Genomic DNA, 22,773 nt, shown 5'->3' with positions numbered 1-22,773 from the left:
AACTTGCCCCATGCTGTTTGGCTCAACTTACCCCAGTCTGAACTTAGTGCGATAATTTTTTATCCACACATTTATTATGCATCCATCCTATAAAAGACTATGACAAGAATGAAGATCTATACCTGGACTAATAATGTTGTTATCATGTCTTTATTATATTTAAAGACGTGTGTGTTTATAAAGCACTTATCTATTTCACACTCTTTTTTACTTTTTTGGCTGAAATTCACATTTTTCCCTCTAAAAAACTACTTTTTGTTTCAAAGTTGAAAACAATGTGGTGGGGTGAGGGGTTAAGCTATGGGTCATCAATACATGACACCACCACATTGTCTGACTCATTCATTATTGGCCTGGGGCTGGTGGCTCAACTTGCCCCTATGCTCAACTTACCCCGCCTTCCCCTAATATATGAGAGTTGTCGGTTAAAATTTTTGGATATTTGGGTGTCGGGAGAAAAATGATATTTTATATGCAATCCTATTCTTTCACACAAACATGCCAAAGAACTCAGATTTATTATTTGTGTTCGTGTTATATCTATGGCAACATGGTAAACCAAACAACCAGGCGTGAGAGAAGATAAGAGCAGCATACCCATTATCATGAAATATTCAGTGATATATCTTTAAAATATCAATGTATAGAAATCATCTGCTACAATAATTATGTGCATGAGATAGGATGTGGGCACGTTGTGGGAACCATCTATGCATCTTCATTGATTTACTCCCCCCCCCCATCCCCCCTTTCTATCTAAATCATGTCATTTTTTATCTCCAAGGAAAATACTCGACTACAAATAAAAATCGTCTCATACTTTCGAATGGCAGAAGGAAAAAACGTTGCCCCCCCCGATATAGAGTCTAAAAACGTGTCGAGTTTCAAGAATGGTGCGAATAATTACCCCTCTATGATCATAATTTAGATTTCCGTCCATGCTGACTACCAAAAATCATGGGCTAAGTTTTCAAAGTTACACGGCTTTAAGTTTATTTCCTTATTTCATACCTCAGATTCCCTTTAACTGTTTAAGTCTCCTGATTGTTGTTTTGAGTTTCTGAGTGAAATATCAGGAAACATTCACTCACTCGTAATCGAAATTGACATTTTTAATATTATTAAATTTCAAATCCTCCGTCTCGCATGCCATGACGTGCTACGCAAGATCGATCAATGATGTCAATTGGCAAGCATGTAGTGAAACAGATTCTTCCCTATATTCAGTTATGAGGGGGTGCACAAGCACAGAACTCATCCGGAAGCAGGGAAGATGGAACAATCAAGTAACTAATATTATCTTATACGAATGACAGTTTCAATAAATACAAATAATAATTCAATATAGTATCTCTATGCGCATATACAGACCAAACTGCATTCCCCACTCCTGTGTAGTAGTAGTTCATCATGCAGTCTTTAAATTATTTGTCATCGTTTCTTTATTCTATATATCCAATTTCGGGGAATGGGTGTAAGTCGAACATCATTACTGCCAAGTCCATGATTAGCTATCGGAATATGCAGGGTAAAGAATCGTTTCCTATTATTTTTTCACCATCACCACCACCACCATCATCATCACCACCACCACCACCATCATCATCACCACCACTACCATCATCATCTTTATTTTCACCATGATCATTGTTTTTATAGCAAATGTTGGTTTGTTTGATTTTCTTTTTTTAATACTTAATTGATATTGTGATAATTCTATTTTATCAATTTTGCTCATTATAATTGTAAATGTGATTAATTATGTTTCGGTTTGTCATATTTTCAAGCATGTTATAAGCTTACAATGGCAATCCATCTTCTGCTACTGATATGTTCAATGATTAATGCATGATTATTTTATTGTCAAAATATATGTTATATTTATGTTACATTATTATCGTTATGTAACTTGACCTATGTTATATTATATTGTTATATACCTTGAACCTTGAAGAGTAATCCCTTTCAGCAGCTTCAAAGCTGCCGAAATGTAGAAGAAAAATAAATGAATGTAAATCAAATTGTATTTCAAATCCTCAATAATTTGAATCTAGGTTTGATGGTGCTTTGGTAATCTGAAGTCGATTTTGGAAAAAAAATTCAATTGATTAAACACCCCCTAAATAACCCCCAGATTCGTATATCAATTTGCATAAGAAGAACTATATCGTTAGATTACAGTGCTCTGAAATGAAATATTCTTTCTCGTGAGATAGTCTAATACTCTAATCCATATACTAACACGATCAACTTGATCAAAACAATCATTACAGACTTCTCGTTAATAAGCAGAATTCACCAGTAAAACTAATTTTGTATCAAATAACACATCAAATCTGGTAGAGCTTTCTATACCATGGGCATGATGGATTTCATTTGTATACTGTAAACTTTACAATTACAATCCATTTTGATATTCAAGAATAATGAAAATCTTTAAAATGCGATAACTTTGTTATTCCTGGTCCGATTTCGATCAAATTTTCAGTGTTTTCTTTGTTTGATTTTCCTTTACCTTTTTAAATCCTAATATTTTCAGCCTGGAGCATTCCTATTATTAGGGCTCTGAGGCTGCAAATTCACATCACTCTCTGAGAACGTTTCGTGAAAGGATTAAGCGGATGTTTCTTCTTACAAAGTATGTTTTTAATATCCGACAGTAACCATGGTAACCATATGAACTTTGCTTCTCAGCCAATCAAACTCGAGGAATGTTGTTGGATCTGACAACATGTCGGACCAAAATAATGATGAAACGCCCCCTGATCGTGTTCATCTTTCTCTCAATCCCCCCCCCCCTCTCTCTCTCTCTCTCTCTCGATTTTCTTGAATGTATGGAGATTTAATCAGTTGTGAAGAGAAGGTATATGAGATGAGTTTATGGTTAGCGGGTGAGGCTGAACTTTTGCGATCAAACGTAAGATAATGACGAATACACAGTATATCAGCGGAATTATGGTATTCATTTTGCACATAATAATTGATGTTGACATGCTATTGAGTGCTTCGGTAATCCAATATGCAATGGCTTGAAACTAAGGACACGTGACGTGTGTACACAATGTCAAAGCTGGCAAAACATCAACATGTCAAAAGAGCCAATTTTTACTTTGTATCCACAAAGTTCAGGTTTAAATACACTGAAAAGAGACAAAATAGTGAACAAATTAATCGCAGATTTCACGCTCGACCTAAACTCACGCCCGCCGTTCAATGTCCTAAAATAATACATGGAGTTCGTACAAAATGAAGAAATTCCTGAATTTGCCGTGTTTGTCAGAACGCGTAAAAACAACTTTCAACATGCAGGGCCAAAATTATGGAATCTCAAAGGTGTACAACAGGCTCAAAATACAGGGACTGTATAGAATACCGTAAAATAAACGAGCAAAACCCTTAACGTTTATGCAATAAAGGACTTCAAACAGCAATACATGAGATGACAATCATCGCTCGCTCATTGCAACCCTAACCTAACACTAACCCTACATCTTGAACGGGGCGATTGTCACAGGAGCAAAATAACATCGTGTTCACCTATTCAAGAAAACAGACCTGTTTCACTTGAATAATGTACACTTTTTAAATGACGTGACTTTGTTATTCCTGTCCGCTTTTTGATGAAATGTGCATGGTTTTATTTTGTATGATACCATTTTCACCCTAAAGTATCCTTTTAAACCTCTAGTTGGAGTTGTACTAGAATTCTTTCAAGGCCAAATCGTTGATTGAAGAGTCGACAAGGTCTTTGTCCGTATATAATTTCAGAAAATAAAAGAAATTGTTTCATAAAGATGATGGCTTCAACATCGAAGGAGTTTATTGTGATTACTGTCAGTTGTCAATTACAAAAGAGATGTTTCATATAATTCCAGCAGACAAGGAAAGAAAGTCAAGGAAGTGAGGGTGATATTGATTACAGGGATCTCAAAGATCACGGAACTACGAACCATTCTAGTTTCCGTAAATGCTATCATCATTTACAGCTGACAAAACGAACAATGACGTGCACGAAAAGAGCGAGAGTACTGTTGTAAAACCCCGGCGTAACGCTACACATGCTACAGGTATTCCGTAGTTCATGATCATGCTGGGAGAGAATGATTTCGTCCATTGCCATGAATAAGGATGAAATTATACTTTTGCAATTTCAACTGTACTTACAATACCTAACATTTTGTTTTCAACTAACAAATAACTTTTGTTTTAGCAAACAGCAGAAAGCAAGAAAAGTTGGCTGTGAAGCTGTATGAATGGAAATTCGCATGACTTCTTCCCGGATCGTCTCCCTCCACCCCCCCCCCCCCCCCCTCCCTCACACACACAAACATTCTTTGTAAGTCCTATCTCCCTCTCATGTCCCTGCTCTGATAAAAAAATTATCATCAAAATGTCAAAATGGCAGCCCTCGTTACAGCACTTCTAAATCAATGAATACCACAGCCCAATTCAAGAAGGACAGACATCATCGCCTCCTCCTTTCATTCCAATAATCACAGTCGCTACTCATTGAAAGCTGACGATCTGTATATGGCCCTACAACCTCTCTAGGCTTAGTAGCTCCATGATTGAACCATGCACAGTCGGTTTCATCAACTTTACCTTGACCCGTTTTACCTCACAGCATCGTGGACTTGAGCTCAACATTATTGAATTATGCTATTCAAAACGTTGTGCGTATCATCGTCTTGGGCAGCAGACATTACTTCGAATGATTGGAGTTGAACCATCGACAACCATTTTTGTGTTTGACATTTGACTGTGTTACATTGTGATTCTCCATCTCCTCACAATCCAGAGAAGCATTCCAAGGAAGGGTTAAATTCTGGGATTTAGAAGTGGAAGAGACGTGCACTGATTCTTCCATTTCAGGGTTTGTGTTTTAAATTTCCAATTCACATTGTGAAAAGAAAAAAAGCACGTGCAAACGTACGGAAAATCTGGCAGAAACTCATAAAGGCTAGTGCAATCGATACGCGATCGATAAAGGGAAGTTCCCCATGACGATTGACCAACTGGTACTTCCCATTAATATACCGCTCAATAATAAAATCGTTACCTTATGAGTTTCAAAGGAAACAAATATTGAAATAGGAAAGAGAACCAAATTAGGACGATTTCACTGCTACTTCATTGTTCATTATGTTTTTGTGTTTAACAAGGGGGCATTAACTTCAAGTCACTTACGTTTTACAACGAAACCTTCACATACAATTTCATTTGACCAAAAATTTCTTTTATATATAATGTGTCTTTTATTTTGGTGCATTTCGAATGTTCGAGGGGCAGCATCCCATTCCCCTTACCAATAGACGAGCTGTTCATGATACATGTATTTACACTACAAACAATGATGGTTAAAAAGATGACTTTTCCTTACCAACGTAAATACTCTGTTGAACATACGAAACAAACATAGGGGAAAACTTGTGAGCAAAATTTTGTTGGTATAATTTTAAAAATATGTTGATCAAAACGCCAATCAATGTTTAGTCAAAATTGAGAGTTTGCCTCATTATTGAGCTAACTTGAGGCAAGACCAGTTTGCCAAACAAAACATACAAAACAAAATATCGATTTTTTTGGGGGCAGTTAATATATGGGTCTAAACGCCTGTCTCAATCATACATGTATACCCATTTCCATTTACGCTCAATTTTATACTGATTTTAAGGAAGTAAGAATGTTCATCTGTAAAACTGTATCTGATTTATATTAATATATATTATGTTTTGAATGGAAATGGAATAAAGAATTGAATTGAAAATTTAATTGAATAGATTGTGAATTGAAAAAACATGTTGACATGAGTTCTTGTGTATAGTAATTAGAATTTAGAAAATCAAGCATAGTATTAACAGTCTGTTTTATTTTGTACACGAGTCTTTTTGCAAAACGGTAAACCCGATAGTCTATAATTATATACCTTCATGTATACCTTCATGGTATCACGCTCAGTGTCCTTCTTTCCGTCCGTCCGTCCGTTAACTTTTTCCTTAAACACGATAACTTCAGTTAACTTAACCTAGGTTCGTATGATACTAGCATGGATCCCAGGAAGCCTATTGATTTTGAGGTGAAAAGGTCAAAGGTCAAGATCACAGTGACATGCTTTCATCTTACCTTTCTGAAGTCCTTTATTGTAAAAGCGATAACTTTAACCTAGCCTAGGCTCATATAATTTGGTGTGTATGATACTAGCATGGATGCAGGTATTCTATTGATTTTGAGGCCAAAAGGTCGAATGTCAAGTCGCCACCTTCCACTTTTTTTAGCTTGACCAATAACTCAATTTTCCGCGTTAGCGGGCGTGTAATGCAGCGACACTCTTGTTTTAATTATTATTGTTCGACATCATTACCTTGAGTTTAAACAATTTCTCTCGAATTAAAGTTCAGTACGACTACTCGAGTTAAAAGGCCCATACAACCCAAAGATTAAGTTCAATTAACTTCATAATTTTCTCAGATAAAGAAATGAGAACGTTATGACCGTCAATTTCAAATGTTGCTTGCATGGTTTCACCATGTGTATAGGTCCATGGACACAATGCACAACAAGGACAACATCTGACATGCAAAATGAAGCATGGAGCCGATAACGTTTTTAATTTTACCATGGTTTTACACTAGCTGTTTCATTCTGTATTTTATTAGGCATATTGTGAAAAATAGCAATTCAAATTCTACAAAAATCTGACTTACGGATAAGCTTTTGATTGAATCATGTTACAATATGCCTATTCAAGGAGAATATACAAATCACGTTAACAGCTATGGGAGAACAATATTTTATACATTGTACTTCATTTCAAAAAATATCCCACAAAAGAAAATATATTGAAAGTGACACCATCAACTCCTGCATGTATTCAAAGGTCAAGTCCACCTCAGTGCATGTATGCAAACGGAAGAGTAGATGATGTTCTTTACTCCTTTATTTTGTTTTTTATTGTTTGAATTATACAATTTTTCATTTTTTGAAGATTTGACAATAAGGACCAACTAAATGTTAAAACAATGGTTACATATCACATGTTCAAGGAAGAATAAAAATTTCTTTCACATAACAATGAAGAGAAAATTTGAATATTATGTCGGTGAAGGTTTTTTTCTCAGTGTTACGCTTTATCCCTTTTTCCCTCCATTAACTTGGTTTAACCATGTAAATTTGCAAACCATCCTGTTCAGAGATAACTAATATGGAGACCTACCGCTTTTCTCGATATGCTACATGGCGGAAATTCCATCAGTCTGCTTATAGATGGTGGTGAAGGGTCTAGCAATCCTAACATATCATCACCTTTGACATCTTTAGATTATGGATAACTTCCTATATATGTGACGAAGTGTCTAGCAATTATATCATCACCTTTGACATCTTTAGATTATGGATAACTTCCTATATGAGGCAATAAATAGAATGCATATTACTCGAAATATAGGGGTAAATGAAATATCGTTTGGGAAAAATGTACAAAATATAACGCGCATGCATGCACGTATGCTGCAATGCAAATGAAAATGAAAGCAAAAATCTAATATGGCCGACAATTTTACCAATCTTTAGTGTTTGTAATTTGGTTGTCCTATATAGTCAATCGTTCATTCCATCGGTGTGGGTTTAAAATCGAGACAAACAACTGTAAAAACTAACAAGAACAAAACGACTCAATAATAGATTTGACTATACACAAAACGCTCAAACTTCAGAAGAAGATATAGGTGTCGAAAATTTATTGCTACCCGACTCTTCTTGTTGTTGATTTGACACAGAAGTTGGTGACATTCGACCCAGTAATTCAACTAGTGTATTACACCGCATGGATTTGATTTGACATCGATGGAGTTAAGTATATAAAAAAATTACTAGTCCGGTGTGGAACCTATATAGCTGGAGCGGTGTTATTATGATTAAGGTTTTTTTTGGGGGGGGGGTTGTCAATTTGATGTCAAATTGATAAATTTTTGATGATTTTTTTAATATTATAAATAAATCATCGAAATTTGATGATATTTTTGTTGTTGTCAGTGAATCTCCATTTAATACCAAAAATGATTACTGAAAAATAAACCCCACCTTGGTGTTGATGAGTCAACACCCGACATTTGCCAGCGCATATAAACAGTATAAACATATTTTTGGTTCAATCGTGATAAGAGGAGACCGTTCTCATGTCGGAGTAGTAAATTACAGAAAGGTACACTGTGTCATAGAAAAAAATTAAACACGTTTTTCAGAGAAAGATATCACAAATTTAGTTCAATTTCAAATCTGATAATAGTAATAGTGAGAGAAAACTATATATTCAATGACCAAAATACTGTAAGCACATGACTGTGCGCAATAACCATGGTAACAAATGAGGCTTGACAGGAACAATTACATGTACTACCTGTATATACTCAATTTCTCTTACTGAGTAAATATCACTCTTTTTTCAGAGATTTCGGTGCAAGAAACACTACAAAATAACCTACAAATATGAACTTTCTATTTATGTATTTCTCACGGCACCAAATGATAAAATTCGAACTTTGCTACGGAAAAAAATGTAGATAAAGTATATAAATAATTCGCTTATGCCAGGACAAAATAAATGAAAATCTCGTGAGGATTTTTTTTATGGGATATTGTATAAACATGAAGAATGGTATACTACGGAGGTAATCATTAAAGGCAACAAAACAGTATAGATGCCGAAAGGCAATTAATGTAAGGACAAATGAATCCATATATTTATCATTGTGTTTCAGGTAAAATGAGATGAGCACGGTAACGGGGAGTCAATTCAAATATGACAATGGAGCTAGCAAGTAGCTGCATGGATAATGAATTGTTATGTATATGTGCGCTGATACGTATAGTTCTAGGCTTGGTTCGCCATGCCTATAATGAATTAGGCATAAATACTTCTTATACAAATTCATCCCTCAAATTCACTGTGTTAAGTTGGGCGGGAAAAAATTGATTAATTTTGAAGGAGAAAAGTCATTATGACCAGTAGCTCCAAGATAATAGCTATAAAACGGTTGGCTATATCATGTACAGGGTGGTTCTTGGACTATATAGGCCCTATATATACAGTCTCAGTATAAGGAAACTGTCTCTTATCATATCCTGAAAATTTTAGGATATGATCTTTGTCATTAGTTTTTTACTATCAAATTGCTATATCAATGCTCAAACAGCCATTTCAAATAAAAATACAAACATTATACAGAGTGAGGGCTACATATTTCAAAACGGCCGGATGGCTAATGCGCTTTTGTATAAAAGTTAATTTGGTACGGTTCACAGCCCCATATCCTAAGAACAAGGCCTTACAACGGGCGGCCGTTTCATAAAGCTGTTCGTAAGTTAAGAGCGACTTTAAGAACGACTGGTGATCCTTTCTTAGCGCTAAACCATCACCAATGAATTTACCATTTACCACAAGAAAGGATCACCAGTCGTTCTTAAAGTCGCTCTTAAATTACGAACAGTTTTATGAATCACCTTACAACTGGACAGCTAAAGTCTGTCTGCTAGGAGTTTGAAACATTTTTTTTTTACTTTTTAAAAAGTGAACAATTACAAGACGCATTGTCAAGTGGAAGTTGAACAACCTACGAACAAAGACCATGGACCGATACATACAAAGACTGACACTTTCATGCTATTTTATGGTTCCTATATTTTCCTGTAAACTATAATATTTCATTATGCTTCTTTGATGTACTGTTTTTATGCTGTAATTGTTTTTTGGATAAAAAAATTCAAGTTACTTCAAGTTCAAGATCACATGATCTTTACCATTAGGTGCAGTAATTTTATCAAAAATCAATTTAAATAATAATCTTATAAAGCACTTTTCATGGAATTCTTATCAAACTGTTGTACAGTATAGAAAAGAGAAAAAATGAAATACAAAAACAAATCATGAAATGGACATTACGTTTTGAATAAAAGAGAACAAGTAATGTCATACATGCTTGGTTTGGCCATGCTATACAAAGTCATGTACATGATTTGGCTCAGTTAGGAAAGGCATGGTAGGCACATGGATCCTAGTATTGGGTCGCCGAGAAAATGCACCTGACCTGGAAATGCTGCAAGGCTTCCGCTTTGATGTGAAAAATATGGACCTATACTAAAGCCTTTAGTATATTTTTCACATCAAAGCGGAAAGGCCTAGGCATTTGGCAGTATATAGTTCAGTGGTGATAGATAATATTGGAAGGATGTCTGTCCGGATGATGAGATAGGGATGACGACTGGTAAGACCATGGTAAGATAGTACCTAGCACTGGGTGATCGTTTCCATGAAGGTGTGTGCAGGGTTAGTCTGTCCATAGAGCTATTAACAGTTAGCTCCATGGTCTGTCCATGGACCTACCACTCTGACAGGTCCACGGTCTGTCATGGGAAAGAGTCTTGCCTGCATGGCCAAATAGACGTTGAACCGGCCACTATTTTTTTTACGACGAAGGTTAGCTTTTGGCCAGCAGGTCGATCCAAATGGGAACGGGGTAAGTTTCCATTTCCAAACTTGTTCCCAACTCCCTGATTAAATGCATCTAGTAAGATCCCAGAATCACCGAGGACAATTCCCAAACATATCACGCCCCCATGGCCCAATAGTCCCATTACCACCCTTTGTATATAATCAAAAGGCAATAATTATGCCCTAAGTAAAACCAAAATGGATAAAACGAATGGATAATGACTCCATCCAATGATCTACGGTCATGACTGTAGCCCGCGAGCAAGCATGATTGGGTCATCGGTAAAGGACATCCTACAAATTGAATTAATCTAATGAGTTTTTCGGTGCTCCGATTAAAATACCAGATGGGATACATGTACATGTAGGCATGCATTACCATGGATACTTGGGAAATTCATTATCACAGAATTTCTCTCACGTACATTGATTAGACGTCCCGAGAAAATTAAGATGCGATTTAATTAATAACGCGTATACCGTCATCGTGTATGAGCCCTATACTGTCACGATGAACCTGTTTACAGATGAACCAATGATTATTTCCCTATCATGCAATGATTTTACAAATAAAATTACGCATGTGATTATGATTTCTCATATCGCAAGGGGCAGGGGCGCGTGGGAGGGCGCCCCAATAATAACATCCACAATGCACCCCCTCTGATCATTGAAGACTGCACACTTGTTAGTGGTGGTATCTCTAGACCTGTTTTTCTCTACTATTGTCCAGAGTCTGTGAGAGAATGAAACAAATCTTTACTTCATGAGAAAAAACAAATCGGATGGCAAGATTCGTTTCCATTTTACATCCTCTCTGCATCCGTAAGTGCAGTGGGACCAAGCCTTAAAAAACAGATATGACACAAAATATGCCTAATTATTTGCTTCATGTCCAATAAACATAAGTTACCGAAGTAATATTGATTTCGTGTGTAATGATTAAGGTAGCGGCAATCAACATCGAGAAAAAACAGTAATGATTACCAGATAAAACCCTCGAGAATGTCCGTCTGGAAATGCCGTATCGGGGAAATAAATTATCCTTCATTTCAATGAAAACAATATGGGAAAATCCACATCACAGAAAAAAAACAGTCAACTCACTCCCGATTGTATTTCGGCAAAATGCGAAGTTACATTCATGACACTGATAGCTATCCCGGGATAGTATACAGAAGATAATCCTTAATCCTATCCTGCCGATAGAAAAAAAAATCGCTCACCAGTTAATGCTGGCAAACAAGATGCATAAATGAAGTAATTTCGACAGAAACAGTGATCGAACATGTTTTACTAGGCTACAAATGTAGACCCACATCTGCAATGTGTGTACCTCAGCTGATTCAACGAGTCTGCATAGCAGACTAGGTCTACTGAGGCAGCAGAAGTGGGTCTACAACTTGTTTGAGCCACATCCACGAAACGTGGATGTGAGGCGGAGCTTGCTGAAACCCTCCGTTGCCAGTAGATACCATGATTGACAGCAGATTTGTGGAAGTAGGGGCAAGAGAGGGATTAGGATCCAGCTGTTATGACCATTTCTTATCTTGTGGAATGTATACAAGTAGGGCCATTCTCTTTCACATTCTGGGCTTGCTACATGTATATAGGTCCATGGCTATACATAACATACATGGGTAGATACATATGTGTTATACTTTGAAATATCAAGGAGTGAGATGATATCTCCTTGGAAATATCTTCTATAACGGTCCATGCAGAGAGGAACGTGTATACAGAATATGAATATGTAGAAGATCACCCCCCGTCATGTAATTGGGCCTAATAAGTGACATAAAAATAAACATTGCCCTTCCTTTCTTTCTTCTTTTTCGTTTTCCTTTTTTTCCCTTTGATTCTTCTTGATTTTTTCTTTTCCTCTTTCTTTCTTCTCTTCTGTTTTCTTTCTTTTTTTCTCTTTTTTTCCTGTGACCCCCTTTCTTTCTTTTTCTTTCTTTCTTTCTTTCTTTCTTTCTTTCACCCTTTCCTTCTTTTTTTTTCCATTTTTTCTCTTTCTCTCTCTTTTACTCTTTCATTCTTTCCTTTCCTTCTTTCTTATTTTTATTTTCGTTTTATCTTTCACTTGCTCTCTCATTCTTCTTCCCTTCCTTAAATATCCTGTTTTTAAATGATGTATCTTTATCATTTCTACATTATAATGGAACCGATTGATTAATGTACAGAACCGTTTTCTATACTGGACCTACCAATCAAAAATGCAGAGCGCTAGCTCATATGCCTACTTTTTCACAATCAGACACCTCAGAAGGGATATTTTGAAACTTTAATGTAATACACAAAGACAATATGTACAGTACTTGACAAATTACATAATGCGAACGCACAGCGAAAGCTGAAAATGTTGATATTCACACCATAAAACGGACATTTTACAAAGCACTTATGAAAAAAAATCATTTGTAAAACAAAATAATGAAAGCTCGATGTCCGAACTGAAATAAGATATGTATCTCATCGAACAGGCAATGTCAGCGCGAAGCGGGAGCGAAAATTTTACATATTTTTGTTATTTTCCCGGAGTTCCCCTGACCTTATCTTATTCTCTTGTCTTTCTTCTCTTTTTTATCTTCTTCCTCTCCCTTCTTTTTCTTTTTTATTTCCGCCTTTTTCCTTCTTTTAGTTCTGCCAATATAAGGGGGGCGGACACTTCGGGCCCACCCTGGATCCGCCTATGAAATGATATAAATAGCATACACTACAGCCAATATAACCGATAAGCACATATTTAACAGACAACAAAGATCTTACCTACTTTCCACAATTCAAATCCAACAAATTAATATTTGGAAACGAAATAATTATCCTTCAAACCAATGGGGCACATACATGTAAGCAGTTTGCACTAGTAAACAGGTAATTAAAAAACATCAAGGCATATACATGTAGCTCCCGGGCATAACTAATAACTATATGCAACTTTCACATCTTTGGCATCGACATTGCATGTGTTGACAAAGCTAATTGTTTTCATATTCAGTTCATTCAGCAGGATTGGCTGATTTAAATCACTATGATGATTATTTTTTCAAATCATTGCTTTAAAGGTCATATCCACCCCAGAAAAAAAGTTTAATTGAATAAAAATAGAGAAAAATCAAAGAATAACGCTGGAAACTACATCAAAATTGACTGTAAAATAGGATAGTAATAAAACATCTTAAAGTTTCGCTTATTTTTCACAAACCGGTGGGTGTTTAATAAAGCTGTTCGTATAAGAGCGACTTTAAGAACGATTGGTGATCCTTTCTTGTGGTAAATAGTATATATATTGGCGATGATTTATCGCGTAAGAGAGGATCATTAGTCGTTCTTAAAGGTCAAGTCCACCTCAGAAAAATGTTGATTTGAATCAACAGAGAAAAATCAGACAAGCACAATGCTAAAGATTTCATCAAAATCGGATGTAAAATAAGAAAGTTATTACATTTCAAAGTTTCGCTTATTTTTAACAAAATAGTTACATGAACGAGCCAGTGTTACATCCAAATGAGAGAGTCGATGATGTCACTCACTCACTATTTCTTTTGTTTTTTATTGTTTGAATTATACAATATTTCAATTTTTACGAATTTGATGATTAGGACCTCCTTGCCTGAAGCACAAAATGTTAGAATAATGGAATTCCATGTGTTCAGGGAGGAATGAAACTTCATTTCACATGACAATGACGAGAAAATCAAAATATTTCATATTTCAAACAATAAAAAAAAGAAATAGTGAGTGAGTGACATCATCGACTCTCTCATTTGGATGTTACTGGCTCTTTCATATAACTGTTTTGTTAAAAATAAGCGAAACTTTGAAATGTCATAACTTTCTTATTTTATTATTTTATTATTTTGATGAAATTTTTAGTGTTATGATTGTTGAATTTTTCTCTTTGTATTCAAATCAAGTTTTTGTTGGGGTGGATATGTCCTTTAAAATCGCCCTTAACTTATTAACAGCTTTATGAAAAGGCCCTTAGTTATATGGACAATTCAGTGATATGGAAATCATAGAGTCGACGATGTCACTCACTCACTATTTCTTTTGTATTTGTACTGTTTGAATAATACAACATTTCAATTTTCAAGAATGTAAAAAAATAGGACCCTCTTGTTTAAACTACAAAATGTTAAAACAATGTAATCCCACATGTTCAGGGGGGGATTTTTTTTTGTTCATAAAAATATTTCACATTTCACATAATAAAATACAAAATGAATAGAGAGTGATGTCATCGGTCCCCTCATTTGCATACCGACAAGGATTTGCATATAAATACAACTGTTCTTTTTAAATTAAGCAAAATTTTAAAATGTCATTACTTTCTTCTTTTAGATTGGATTTTGATGAAATTTTCAGTGTTATGCTTGTCTGATTTTCTCTTACTATTCAACATGTTCAAAGCAGCTTTTTGTTGGGGTGCATGACTTGTCCTTTAAATCACTTCCATTGGAACATCTACAAATTTGGGATTTTTTTTAATTTATTGTTTGTGGCAGTTTTACTTTTTAAATTCAAAAGAGTAAGATTTTACCAACTTTATATCATGAGAAAAGGAATAAACCCTTTATATCTACTCATAACAATTGAAATCAAATCAATAAAATCAACTTAATCAAGTCAATCTTGCAAAACCAAAGATGTACATGTAGCCTATATGGGACCCCTACTCGACTTGTATGTATGAGTGGACTTTGTTGATAGTAAAACAGTTCTTATTTCTTTATGTCAAACTTCAGAAGTGTTTTAGAGGACAGTTTTCAAGAAAGAAAAGTACAGGAACTCTGAACTTATTAGGCTGAATCTCAACATAAATTTTGCCAGGATGGGTTATAACCTTGGATCCTACTAGAAAAAGCCTGTTCAGACATTCTGAGTGAGATTGTGCTTCATTCAGCCACTTCACTGAAAAAGATTCAGTAAAATGTACATTTTTATTTTAAAAATGGATGAATGTTCTTGGCAAAGGGCACTAACATGACTAAATCACAGCAACTATACATTTTAGTGCCCTTCGCCAAAAGGATTTATGTTTGTACATTTTTTAGTGAATGTTTTGAATGGAGTACAATAAAAGTAAAATTCTGCAATGTCCCTGGTGACCCATTAGACCAATAGTTTATCATTTAATTCTTTTATATGTCTTATTCAAATAAATAAGCCGACACAGTAGTATAAGGGAACCCGTTTTCTTATTTTTTGCAAAACTTCTAACAACTGCCAAATACTGCAGGTATTCAAGTTTATTGTGAAAGAAATCATTTAAATCAACTTGCAAGTTTGTCAAAAATTTGCAAGCAAATGCTTTGAAATAGTCCAATAGTTCCAACTATGGCTCAAAGAAGAACTTAAAGGAATTGTCCAGGCTGGAGAAATTTATATCTCGCTGATTAATAGAGTAAAATTCAAAATGCTGAAAATGTGATCAAAATCGCATAACAAATAACAAAGTTATTGAATTTTAAAGATTTATTTTCCATCTTTCCGGTGAAACTAGGCATGTCTTCATGAATATCCATTAGTTGGGCTGATGGTGGCATATCTCCACTTGTTCTTTTTATCATAATTATATGATATTAGGTTTATTAAAAAAAGAATTTACCAAGAACTAAAAAAATTGATTTTAGAACTAATTAAGTACATTAGTTATTTATTGCCGCAACTTATTTCATCATAATGGAGACACATTATTTACACATGTATGAAAAAATGAAATAATTATGATTTCGTGTTATAATAAAAAGGAAAGATGGGATGTGAAATCATTAACCCACCAAATGAATATTCATGACGATGTAAATATAACTGTTTTTCACAAAATACAATAACCTCGTTATTTGTCATCAAATTTTTGTGAAATTTTCATCATTTTACTCTATTTATCTAGACGTGAACATTTTCAGCCTGGTCCATTTCTTTAAGTTTGAATGCAGTCGGTCAAAGTTTTGCAAGCCAATGCTTTGAAACAGTTGTTCCAATTTGGCTCAAAGAACAACTTGGGGTTGAAACAAACAAAAGATAAGTGCAGTTTTCTTTAACATTATGATCTTCAATCATGGGCTTGAAAATAAGATTTTAAAAATGTTTCTCTTTGGAAAATTTGAATCTCTGAGTCATGGAATTCTTCCAAATAAACTGATTCTCATTAAATGTTCAGAGTTTTAAAATGAACACCAACTTTGCAGCATTAGCTGTACCAAGACAGTTCCTTTGAACCAATCAGTAGAAGCTCTCGACATTCACTTTAGACACAGCAGAAAATGTCAGCCTATATTCATGGCTTTAATATTTTCTGTAAATTATATTTTGACTGGATTTGATTATGAAATATAGTTAAGAATATTCTTAGTGGTGAAATGTATGATCTTAAAATTGATGTCAGTGTAAAGGGTTAAATTTTGGGTGTTTGCGCTTTGTTTTAAAAAAAAATCTGGTGGAAAAAAATCATATTAAATATAAAAAATCTTATTTAAATCAAATAAATCCGATTTAAGTTTATATAAAAAAATGCCAACATTGTCATTCAGCATACTTATGAACCAGATTTGTCACATACATAACTGTACGTCTTTACCACTGGTATTATGGCTGGCATAAAAGCACTTTCAATACAAAGGTGAACGAATGTTGCTGGGCATGACAACTTAAATGATGCTGATTAAAGCTAATTAATATCAAACCGAGCTGTAAACATAACAGTAAAACAGGTTGAATACAGTAGCATGCATGGAGAAGTGAATATACATACAAGGTCCCAGGTCCAATCAACAAACTGTGGTTAGAAGTTAATTCCAAACAGGAACAAAATAATAATAAATAAATAATAACAAAATAATAAAAGCTATCCTGATTGATTTAAAGTATGATAGTTTACAAACTTACAATCTTGAAATTTAAGATTTTCATTTTGTAAACTATCTATTATTCAAGTTCTGAACTCTATGGTGTTTTTGAGTTGGATAATATTTCGAGTTTAAGTACCATTATGATACATGTTTTAAGGAATACTGGTTTAATTTACTAACTTAAGCGTAGTTTGCTTCATAAAAATCTGATAACTTTATACCATTCCATGATTCGCTCTTATTTAAAATATTGCAATACCAATGTAACCTCATATGAATTTGGACTCAATATTCAAAATTCAAAAGAAACTTAAGAATAATCACCAATTTCCATTACCTACATGTAGCACCATCCGCGCATTTATTTAAAGGACAAGTCCACCTCAAGAAAAACTTGATTTGAACAAAATGAGAAAATTTCAACAAGCATAACACTGAAAATTTCATCAAACTTGGATGTAAAATAAGAAAGTTATGGCATTTTAAAGTTTCGCTTCATTTCACAAAACAGTTATATGCACATCTCGGTCGGTATGAAAATGAGGAACTGATGACATCACTCACTATTTCTTTTGTATTTTATTATATGAAATACGAAATATTTTCATTTTCTTGTCATTGTCATGTGAAATGAAGTTTCATTCCTCCCTGAACACGTGGAATTCCATTATTTTAACATTTTGTGCTTCAGGCAAGGATGTCATAATCGTCAAATTCGTAAAAATTGAAATATTCTATAATTCAAACAATAAAAAACAAAAGAAATAGCGAATAAGTGACATCATTGACTCTCTCATTTGGATGTAACTGGCTCGTTCATATAACTATTTTGTTAAAAATAAGCGAAACTTTGAAATGTCATAACTTTCTTATTTTACATCCGATTTTGATGAAATTTTCAGCATTTGTGCTTGTCTGATTTTTCTCCATTGATCCAAATCAACATTTTTCTGAGGTGGACTTGACCTTTAAAGGACAAGTCCACCCGAACAAAAAGGTTGATTTGAATAAAAAGAGAAAAATCCAACAAGCATAACACTGAAAATTTCATCAAAATCGGATGTAAAATAAAAGAGTCTTGACATTTCAAAGTTTCGCTTAATTTAAATTATGTGCACATCCTAGCTGGTATGCAAATGAGGAGACTATGACGTCATCCACTCACTATTTATTTTAGCGAATGAGTGACATCATTGACTCTCTCATTTGGATGTAACTGGCTCGTTCATATAACTATTTTGTTAAAAATAAGCGAAACTTTGAAATGTCATAACTTTCTTATTTTACATTCGATTTTGATGAAATTTTTTGCACTATATGCTAGTTTGATTTTTCAGTATTTATTCAAGTCAGCATTTTCCCATTTTCCTGGGATGGTCTTGAACTTTAAGAAACTGTCCTTATGATATTAATAAGCAAGAACTCACAATATTTATGTATACGTACAAGCAGAGGTTGCTACCCATGTAGAGTTTTCAGATCTTTTTTCAATACAGTAATCAAGTTCATAACCATAATGCCCGTTCTTCCAATAAATTTCATTTATGGTCTATCAGGTCTAGTCACGAAGCTGGGTTATGTAGGTCCCAAACAATGGAATGAGATTCCCCAAATAACTAATTCACAATTTTCATCTCCCTTTAGAAAACAGTATACAAATTTTCTAGGAAATGATTATTAATTCTCGCAGTTGATATCGATGCATACTTGTACTGTATAGACCCCTCAACTCGTGTTCTTTGTAATGTGTTGTTGTTTTTTCCTCCCTTTTCCTGCACTAATTATTATAATGATATGACATTTTGTTTTGTATTAATGTTGTGTTTTTTACTATGTTTTGGTGATCCAGCCTCACAGGTTTCTTATTACCTTCATTGGAAGCCACGGAATTTATTTTTATTATCTAATCGCATTATTTGATGTTTCCTTGTATTTTTATACTATTTGTGAAATAAAGATTGAATTGAATTGAATGAGTTAGATATGATGAAAAGTGTTTGATAATGATAATACCATAATAGAGCTATCCACTACCATGCATACACAATATGTATTGGTTTGGGCAATGGAGCCATACATGCAGCTGCTCAGTGGAATGTCATATGTAAACACTTTCTGATGGCCTGAGCCAGGGTATTATATAATAACCCTGCTCGTGGCTCTGTGGTTAAAGTAGGGGATTATCTATACTCCTCAGGGGTCCTAAAATTTGGTTGATAGACAGATGAAGTTATCCAATGAAAGCTCTCTGAAATTTTGGGTGGGTGGGACTTATTTTGACCGTGGGAACCAGATTTCCAAAGAAGAAGCAGACTCTGAAATGGCTCGCTTCGCTCACCCTTTCAGGCTGGTTTGCTTCGCAAACCAGTAGCAGATCCCACCTCACGAGCCATTCAGAGTCTGCATAGCAGACTAATGTTTTACCATGGGCTTTATCATGCTTAGTACATTAATAATATCTACTCCCATGCAAGTTCCCACTCGCTGCGCTATAAAGCATGAACTCACGCTTAAGTGGATGAGGTGCATAATAAATCGTAATGATGGCAAATTATTTCACTTAATCGCCGGTAAAAAATTAAAACAGTGATATGTTTTAATCCACAAAGTGCCAAAAGAAAACCATTTCCGGAAGAAGTAACACTTCAAATCTAATATATATATATATATATATATATCCTAGGCTAAAGATACAATGATTAACACTTCAACGAAAAAAAACATCGCTCCCTGCACTATAACTCGTATATCGACTGATTTTGTAAAGCAAACGAATTCAATAAATGAGGTGAATAATAAATCCACATAACAATAGAATAAGTATTCTTTTTTTAACAAAAAAAATGTGACAATAAACTAAGGAACATGAAACTGTGTATCGCAAGACTGTATTTAAAAAAAAATCATCCAAACTATACAAATGAAATGGTATACAGGCCTGATGATATCGGAAAACAAGCAAATCTTGTCAGTTTGGAGACTGAATGTGCATGACATTTCTAAATATCTTAAGGCCATTTGGTGTATTTTTATAATGGAATTAGATGTTAAAAAGGGGAACACAAACTTTCCCTCACTTGTTGCTTGCACCCGGCTATGGCTCCTTGCACGGGTTTAATTCCTTATTCAATGTCTCTCTTCAATATAGCAAATCCTTTTTTAAATATTACCGGTACACATAAAACAAATAATTGAATTCATAACATTAATAAAGCATAAGAGAGCAAAAGAAAACAAATGGAGAGAATATTTGTTTGTGATTCCAGTATTATTTATCTTTGTTTGAGATGGTGAATAAAGCAAAATACGAGGCTGTATTGATTTGTTTACAAAAATCTCTTTAGAGTCCTGATAACTCCCGAGTCCTTGTATACTTGAAGTTGAAAGGTTACTTTAAATATTACAATGAACCTACAAGCCAAGTGATTTCTGGCTTAAAGTCCCCGATGATTGTCTGATCTTTCTTCCTGTAACCAACACAAAGGGGAACTCCGTAACCTGAGAGGTGTATCTTCGTACTCATTCTCTTGTTCATAGACAGGTGAAGATCGTATAGCTGACGGGTTGAAACAATGAAAGTCCGAAGCAGAAGCGACAAGGGGAATGAATTTCAAGTAAAGAGAGAAGATGACCTTTGATTCGTCTTGTGTCATTGTCTGATTTCCCCCACCCCACATACAAGCTACAAGCTATAGACAATCATGCTGATTGTCTAGACAGGAGAATGGGTATTAAGTAGGTACCCCTGTACCCTCTCCAGCTTCATCCTCCAAAACAGCCAGGATACTTACTTGTCAATGCATGATCTTGCCTGATCAGGTAATAGGTCCATGATCAGATGCAGTCCTACATTTTTATTGTTATTGTCAGATTGGCGTTTGCCACTGTACAGTTAAAAGGATACTTTAACTTAATTGAAGATTCATGTCAAATTGAATAGTCTATTTGTTAATTTAAAGAAACTTTATCATTTTCAGTTATTCCGGAAAATGATGAATGATTTTTTTTCAATAAAGGATCTTCATGACTTCATCACATCACAATAATAATCTTGTTCCATGAGGAATTTTGCACCTTTAGTATAAAAAAAAATCTTTGTTAGGGTAGACCAACCTTTATCATGTTTATAATGGCAATTTTTTAACAACTAGAAAGTGGGTTCAAAATGGGAAAATATCAAATTTTGTGTACAATAAACCCATACTCATCCATGACATCCCCTTAAAATAGCTACAGAAAACTTTCGAACTATTGCAATGGCTACTCAAATGAAGTTAATGAATAATTTTGATTAGCACATGCACACGTCTATGTTAAATACGGTAGAAGTCTGGTAGGGCATCCCGTATAATTGAGAATGAGATGTAGAAACATGTATCTACCGGAGCTCTCTGAGATGAGATGCATGAAGAGAAAGTGGCAAAACATCACTTATCATGAAATTTAATACGAAAATACAAAGAACTTTTAAAGATAGTTTTGAATTCTAAACATTCAATTTCAAGTCATTAAGATTACACTCATAAACACAATATATTAAACGAAACTATAGTATAAGTATGAATGACGTACCAGCTGCGGGTCAGATTCTACGGGTATGGACGATGTAGCGGTAGGTTGTCGCTGGCCCTCTGGCTGGCGGAAGCAAGATGTCCGGTCTGGAGCTTTACACAGCGTCCAGCCTCCAGTTTTGAAATACTCCAAACGTGACCAAAATACAAACAAATCGTGAAAGATAATGGTCGAGGATTCACTCGCAGAGCTTGAGACTAATTTGTAAAAACATAATCTGTTGTATGCTTCTCAGGTAGATGTTACATATTACACCCCATGCGGCGTATACTGACTGTGTATCTTTCCGTGGATTCCCGAGATATCCATTCACTGTACTGTACCAACGTCTAGGCTGCGAGCTCGCTCAGCTGCGCCTACGCCTGCAGTATACGAGGGCAATGATCAACCCTACGTACTGGCATACCGGTAGATAAAAATGTAAACACAACGTAGGTGCGATCTAGTCTGCGGTGCAAACCCTTCACTCGAGTTAAGTTGAGAGTCCGAATGTCGGCAGCCTATACTAGTAATGCATTGTGTGGGATTGTGTGCTGAAGGCCATTTGAAATATAAAGTTTTATGATTATGTGATAGTCTTTGCGTGGAGACCCACTTGTTGATCAAAGTGTCAATCAGGGTATGTGCCTGCAGACTAGGCACAATCTGTGCTCAGATTATTCTTCTGATTTACATGAGTTTCTTGGAGGTTACGAGTTTTTCAAGGACTTACGCAGCCTGAGTAGGATGCCTTTATGACAACACTTTACATATTTTTTTCTTTTTTTTTATTATTTTCTTTGGGGGGGGGGGCAAGCGGCAGGCAACGATCCCGACTGGAGAGCAAATGCCTCCCTTTTCCGCGAATATTGCCCCCCC

At 34.9% G+C, this 22,773-nt stretch overlaps 1 protein-coding gene across 3 annotated transcripts in view; it reads right to left on the bottom strand.

Moving 5' to 3' along the window:
- Positions 1–22,384, bottom strand: part of LOC121410937 (carbohydrate sulfotransferase 11-like) — a 58,855-nt gene extending 36,471 nt beyond the window's left edge. For 2 of the 3 annotated variants that reach the window (XM_041603335.1, XM_041603333.1), the window contains exon 1: positions 21,916–22,384. The gene's annotated coding sequence lies outside the window, so the exon portion shown is untranslated. Of the gene's footprint in view, positions 1–7,213; positions 7,333–21,915 lie in introns of all 3 variants that reach the window. The other variant, XM_041603334.1, reaches the window with a different exon arrangement.
- Positions 22,385–22,773: the final 389 nt, after the last annotated feature.

Source organism: Lytechinus variegatus, chromosome 3 (assembly GCF_018143015.1).
Source record: "Lytechinus variegatus isolate NC3 chromosome 3, Lvar_3.0, whole genome shotgun sequence".
In the NCBI taxonomy this organism is placed as follows: Eukaryota; Metazoa; Echinodermata; class Echinoidea; order Temnopleuroida; family Toxopneustidae; genus Lytechinus; species Lytechinus variegatus.
Note: the sequence above shows the minus strand (reverse complement) of the source record. Positions and strands in the feature narration are given on the sequence as shown.